Raw genomic sequence first — 5,857 nt, 5'->3', positions numbered from 1 at the left:
CTCTCTACATGTTGAGAGGGAAGGGCCTCACTGCTGGGAGCTGAGCAGGGTAGCTAATGTGGAGCAGGGCTGGGGAAAGGCCAGAGGAGCTGGGGAGTTCTGGCCTGGGAAACCACCAGGCTGCAGGCCTTGATGAAAGCCTAGGAAAAGGGTGCTGGGGTGGCAGAGAATGGCCCAAGGGTAGGCAGAAGCAGCAGGTCCAGACCCTCCTTGCTGATGATGAGTGACACTTACGCTGCCGTCCGCCCCAGGGAGCGGGGGCTAGATGGTGACTGGCAGTAGCCAAAGACTGAGGTGAGGTGGGGATAGAGGGTGGGGGGACCCAGATCTGTTGGGGTACTGCCAGGGGGCAACACCCTGGTGTGAAAGGGGCACCAGGGTCTGGGAGAGACTTGGGGGCCCAGCGGCAAGTGAGACACCAGCCTGCAGAGGGCGCTCTGGAGGCTGGTGAGCTAATTCCCTGGACAACCAGCAGGAGGCGCCATGGCGGTGAGTCCTGCCCTGCTACAGCATCGCTCAGCTTTTTGCAGGCTAGAACCAAGCTGCCCACGTGCCACTCCAGAAACTACAATGTAAAGACCCCGGAGGCCGAGTGAAACCACAAAAGCAAGCAGCTGATCGTTCAGGCTCACTTCCCCATTACTTGGGCGCCAGTAACCTGGTCACCTTAAGACCTAGCACATGGCACGCCCACTGAGTTTGCAGGCCACACAGTGGCTGCCTCCCTTCCTGTTTGTTAGTGGGTATCTCCTGAGCCACCACCCTCAGCCGAGAGGAAATGGAGGTTTTATTTATGTCCTGAGCAGTAGTAGATGTCCCTTAGCTGTGCTCTGTCTGCGGTCTCAGAGCAGGCTTGACTCAAGCCCTGTGCTTTGGGTCACAGCGTTGTTGGTGCATATTTCTGTATTTTGGGATGAGTGGGACGGTGGTGCGAGGTGTGAAAGTGAAGGAGAAACGCACAGAGCGCTGGACAAGCCCCCACATTGCAGCTCTTCTCAAGCCCCTCAAACCTGCCCCCCGGTCTAGCCCCCATAGTGCAGCGACCACACAGTGTGCTCAGTTTAGTCCTGTTTCTATTCCAGGAGAGCCTAGAGGCCAGAGGCGAGAGCAGGGTGCTGTTGTGTCAGGCGCTGTACGCACACAGTAAGAGACTGTCCCTGCCCCAAACAGCTGGCAGTCTAAACCAAGCTGGACAAGACAGAGAGTTGAGGAGACTTGCCCAAGGTCACACGGTAGGTCAGGGAATAGGATGCTGGTCCCCTGAGCCACAAGGCTGGCCCCTTTGCCCTGGGCTTTGCTCACCAAAGCCAGGCTGATAATTCTGCTACAAAACCAGGCTGCTGCACTGCAACCAAGTGCAGAATTTGGCCCCAAGGTGAAAGGCTAAGGCAGTATGATAGCAAGGGCCCAAGCCCCAGTTCACTTGCCTTGTTTGTAGTTTAGTTCTTAGTTAATTATTAAGCCAGCATTACACTGACTCTGCAGAATGCATTCCCACCTGCAAGCTGCCTGGCTCCCACAGGGACTATCCCTGCCACCGATTCGTTAACAAGATTTCATTAACCAAAATAAATCTGGAGCTCGTGCGCTAATTAGCAGGCACTGCACACGCAGGCCCGCACATTGCATCTGTGCTCCTTTACCATCGTCCCTCTATGCCCCCTCTAGCTGTGTCCCCCTGGAGAGCACAGTCAGACCTGCTTCCTGGGCTACCCACAGAGAACCCAGGTGGGGAGTGCGCTGCACGAAGGCCCTTCCCCAACGAGCTGCTGGGCTGATGCAGGAGCTGTTTGGGGTGAGAATTCAAATGAAGACCTTGTGCTACTTCAGTGATGAAGAGCCTGTGGGAACTTTTGCAGGGGCGGGGGGATGCTCACATTGCGTCTTGGCCACATGCCAAATGTGGGCAACTATTTTCTATCTTGCTAGATTCCCACCACTGTAGTACAGCTGGATACAGCACTTTACTTTGGTCCTAAACGACATCGCAGCTGTGTGCTGTTAAACAGCTGCCCTGCTCTCCTCCAGAAGTGGCTGCATTCCAGGGCTGGGAGAAATGATCCAGGTCTTCCTCTCAGTCTTGTAGCTGAGCATAGTTGCTTCTGCCCCAATGGCTGGACTATCAGAAACCGTTCACCTTTGGTTACAGTTCCCTTTGGCCATGCCTCCAGCTGCAGTTCGCTACACAGAACTAATTCCTCCAAACTGGAGGCCTTCTCTTCGGGGTGACCAGTCCACAAGTGCCGTTAATATCCTTTGTGTAAGCTGATGACCTTTCAGTGACTTAGGATATATATGTCCCATTTCAATTTGGGGTCCTTGTCCCACCCTGTCAATAGAAGACCACACTGAATGCGCAAACGTCACATTTCACAGTCCTAGGGTAATAGTGAGTGACCAGTACAGTGCAGGAAGTACTTTGGGGAAAGAATTGCTGTATTCAGTAAAGGGGTAAAGTTAAACTATAAGAGAGGAAGGGTGGCCTTGGGCACAGGGTGGGGGGGACTCAGGAGGCTTAGGTTCAACTCTGCCAGATTCCCTGTTTGACCCTGGGCAAGTCACTTTGTCTTTCTGCGCCTCCATTTCCCCATCTATAAAATGGGAAGAATAATCCTCCCTTTCCCATGCCTTGCGTCTGTATCATAGCCTGGTTGGAGCAGGGAGCGTTTCGTACTGGTGCATGTACAGTGCCTAGCTTTGGGTATGGCCTCTAGATGCCACTATAATAGTGTGGGTACGTGTAACAACTATCTTCTACAGGATGCAACCAGAACTGCTCAGCTTTTGGTCTGAATACACGGCAGCAGAGGTGTGATTGCAGTATGTGTAGACCTACCCCCTGATCCAGCTCAGGTACGTTTACACATGCTGCAGTCACACCTCCCAGTTGCAGGGTGGACACGCTCTGTGTGACATTAACCCTATACTGCATTTAGCCAATAGAGATTCTCCCTTAGCTCAAGGGGCCTGTGCATTTGGAACAGGAGAATGAATTCAAGCCCCGCTGCTGCGGTGAAGGTGACAGGGCCTCGCTGTTACTCCTGAGGGCATTCTGCACCAAAAAACTTTAAAATATTGTGTGCAGAATTTTTAATTCTGCAAATCTTATTTGTCAAATAAATGTGAAGGCTCCTGCTTGGCATTGGGGAGTACAGGTCACTGGCTGCATGGAGGTGGGACTCAGCTGCGAAGCTGTACCCAACCTTGACACAGCGCAAGGACAGGGCCTGCCCCAGAAACACCCCAGGGCCCTGCCCCTCCATGCGAGGTGTGGGCAGCCAGGCTCAGGAAGGCCGGATCCAAGTGTGGAGGGATCCAGGTGTGGGTTGAGAGAGTTCTGTGTGGGGTAATTTGGGTCTGGCTGGCTCAGTGGGGGAATCCAGGTGCAGGAGGGATTTGGTTGTGCAGTGGCATGTTGGGGGTGGGGGCAGTTCTGGTTGCCATGGTAATTGGACTCTGCAGGGGGGCCTAGGTGAAGGTGGTTGGGGCTCAGTGGGGTGGGGATCCAGATGCGGGTGGCTCACCAGGGTGGTCTAGGTGCACGGGGAGTGGGGCTCGATGGGCGGGTCTGGATGCACGGTGGTTGGGAGATGGCAGAGCAGCTCCCTGCACAGTAATCCCTCTCCCTGCAGCTGAGGACTGATGGGTGCAGGAAGTGGGAGGGGGGAAGCAAAGAAATCTGCGGGGGACATAAATTCTGTGCATGCAGGAGTAACACTGTGCTGCGCAGAGATCCCTGTAAAGCCAGGCCCTTGGATAGTATTAGTGCTCCTAAGGTTAATTTGCTGTAGTGGGGCACATGCTGGGGGTTGAGTGTTTCCAACTCCCCTGCCCCCAGGTTGACAATCACGGGGTGCCTGGGTATGAGCCAGTGGAGGGGAGATTTTTGCCATCCCTGGACGTTTTGTAACACCGGACAAACAGCCAGAGCAGGAAGTGCTGCACCCTGAACCTTCCCTGCTCCTGTCATGGCCTCTGCCACCCTCCTTATCTGCAGGCCTTTCAGGAATGCGCAGCTGGTTTAATGTTCTGCAAGGCCCACTGGGAAGCAGACTGGAGATGCTGTAAATGGCTCCTGTTATCTGGCGGGGACGGCTGGGAAAGCAAACAGGACTGCCAGCAGCCGGGCAAGCAGAGGGGCTGCTGACTGGCAGGGAAACTGAAACGCAGGGGATTGCAAAGCAAGCTCTGGAGAGCAGCTGTGCACGTTCATATCACACACTGCAGGGGAAGGGACCCTGAGTGGGGAGCGCAGGGCCGGGAGGGCAAGGGGCCCCATGGGGAGCAGGGGCCTGAGGGTGAGGAGTGCAGTGGCAGCTGGTGGAGCCTGGGGTGAGCCCAGGGGGCAGGCAGAAGGGCTCCTGGAAGAGAAACCTAGTGCAGAGGGGAAGCTGCGGGGTGGCTGCCCTGGGCCAAGCTGACAAAGGTCCGCAGCGCCTGCCCTGGTCACTGGGCTGGGGCCAGTCCCCAGAGACTCCAGAGGCAGCTGTTAGATCTGGGGCAGGGGCATGTGCCTGGCACTAGGGCAGGGGTGTGCGCCTGGCACCGGGGGATCCACTGCTTCCTCTCAGAGCCTGGGACTCCAATATCTCCTCCTGCCCTCGGGTGCTGGCTCCCCTTGGGGCAGGCCCCAAACCCTAAGAGAGACTTGGTGGAGGTGCTAGGGAAGACGGGAAGGGGAAGAGAAGGATAAAGGGGAGAGGGAGGAAGGAAGGAAGGGAGAGGTGGGTTCCAAGGAAGGTGGAAGAGAAGGACGAAGAGGGAGGGAGGTGGGTGGGTGTTAGGAAAGGATGAAGGGGGAGGGAGACGGGTGTAAGGGAAGGGGGAAGAGAAGGGCAAAGTGGGAGGGAGGGAGTCAGGCAGGTGCGAGGGAAGGGGGAAAAGGAGGGAGGGAGAGGGTGGGTGCTAGGGAAGGGGGGGTGGGTGGAAGGAGGGAAGGGGGAAGAGAAGGATGAAGGAGGGAGGTGGGCTGGTGCTAGGGAAGGGGGAAGGAGAAGAGGAGGACAAAGGGGGAAAGAAGAGGGGAGGGAGGGAGATGGGAGGGTGCTGGGGAGGGAAGAGGAGGACAAAGGGGGAAAAGAGGGAGGGAGATGGGGGGTGCTAGGGAAGGAGGGGGGGAGGGAGGTGAGGGGTGGAAGGAGGGAAGGGGGAAGAGAAGGATGAGGGGGAAGGAGGTGGGCCGGTGCTAGGGAAGGAGGGAGGTGAGGGGTGGAAGGAGGGAAGGGGGAAGAGAAGGATGAGGGGGAAGGAGGGAGGGAGGTGGGCTGGTGCTAGGGAAGGAGGGAGGGAGGCGGGTGGGTGGAAGATGGGAAAGGGGAAGAGGAGGATGAAGGGGGGAAGGAGGCGGGTGGGTGAAAGGAGGGAAGAGATGGAAGGAGGGAGGTGGATGGGTGGCCTGGTGCTAGGGAAGGAAGGAGAAGAGGACAAGGAAGGGGAGAGGGAGGCGGGTGGGGGGAAGAGAAGGATGAAGGGGGGAGGGAGGCGGCCAGTGCTAGGGAGGGAAGGAGAAGAGTAGGACAAAGGGGGGAGGGAGGAAGGGAGAAGAGAAGGATGAAGGGGGGAAGGAGGGAGGCAGCCGGTGCTAGGGAAGGAGGGAAGGGGAAGAGGAGGACGAAGGGGGGAAGGCGGAAGGATGAAGGGAGAAGAGAAGGATGAAGGGGGGAAGGAGGGAGGCGGCCGGTGCTAGGGAGGGAAGGGGAAGAGGAGGACGAAGGGGGGAGGGAGGCAGGCAGGTGGGGGGAAGAGAAGGAAGGGGGCGGGCGGCCCGGTGCTAGGGAAGGGGAAGAGGAGGACGAAGGGCAGCCGGGGGCGGGAAGGGGCCGGCCGGGGGCGGTCCCGAGGAGGCAGCGGAAGGGGA

The sequence above is a fragment of the Lepidochelys kempii genome, chromosome 25, assembly GCF_965140285.1.
Source record: "Lepidochelys kempii isolate rLepKem1 chromosome 25, rLepKem1.hap1, whole genome shotgun sequence".
Lineage (NCBI taxonomy): Eukaryota > Metazoa > Chordata > Testudines > Cheloniidae > Lepidochelys > Lepidochelys kempii.
Note: the sequence above shows the minus strand (reverse complement) of the source record.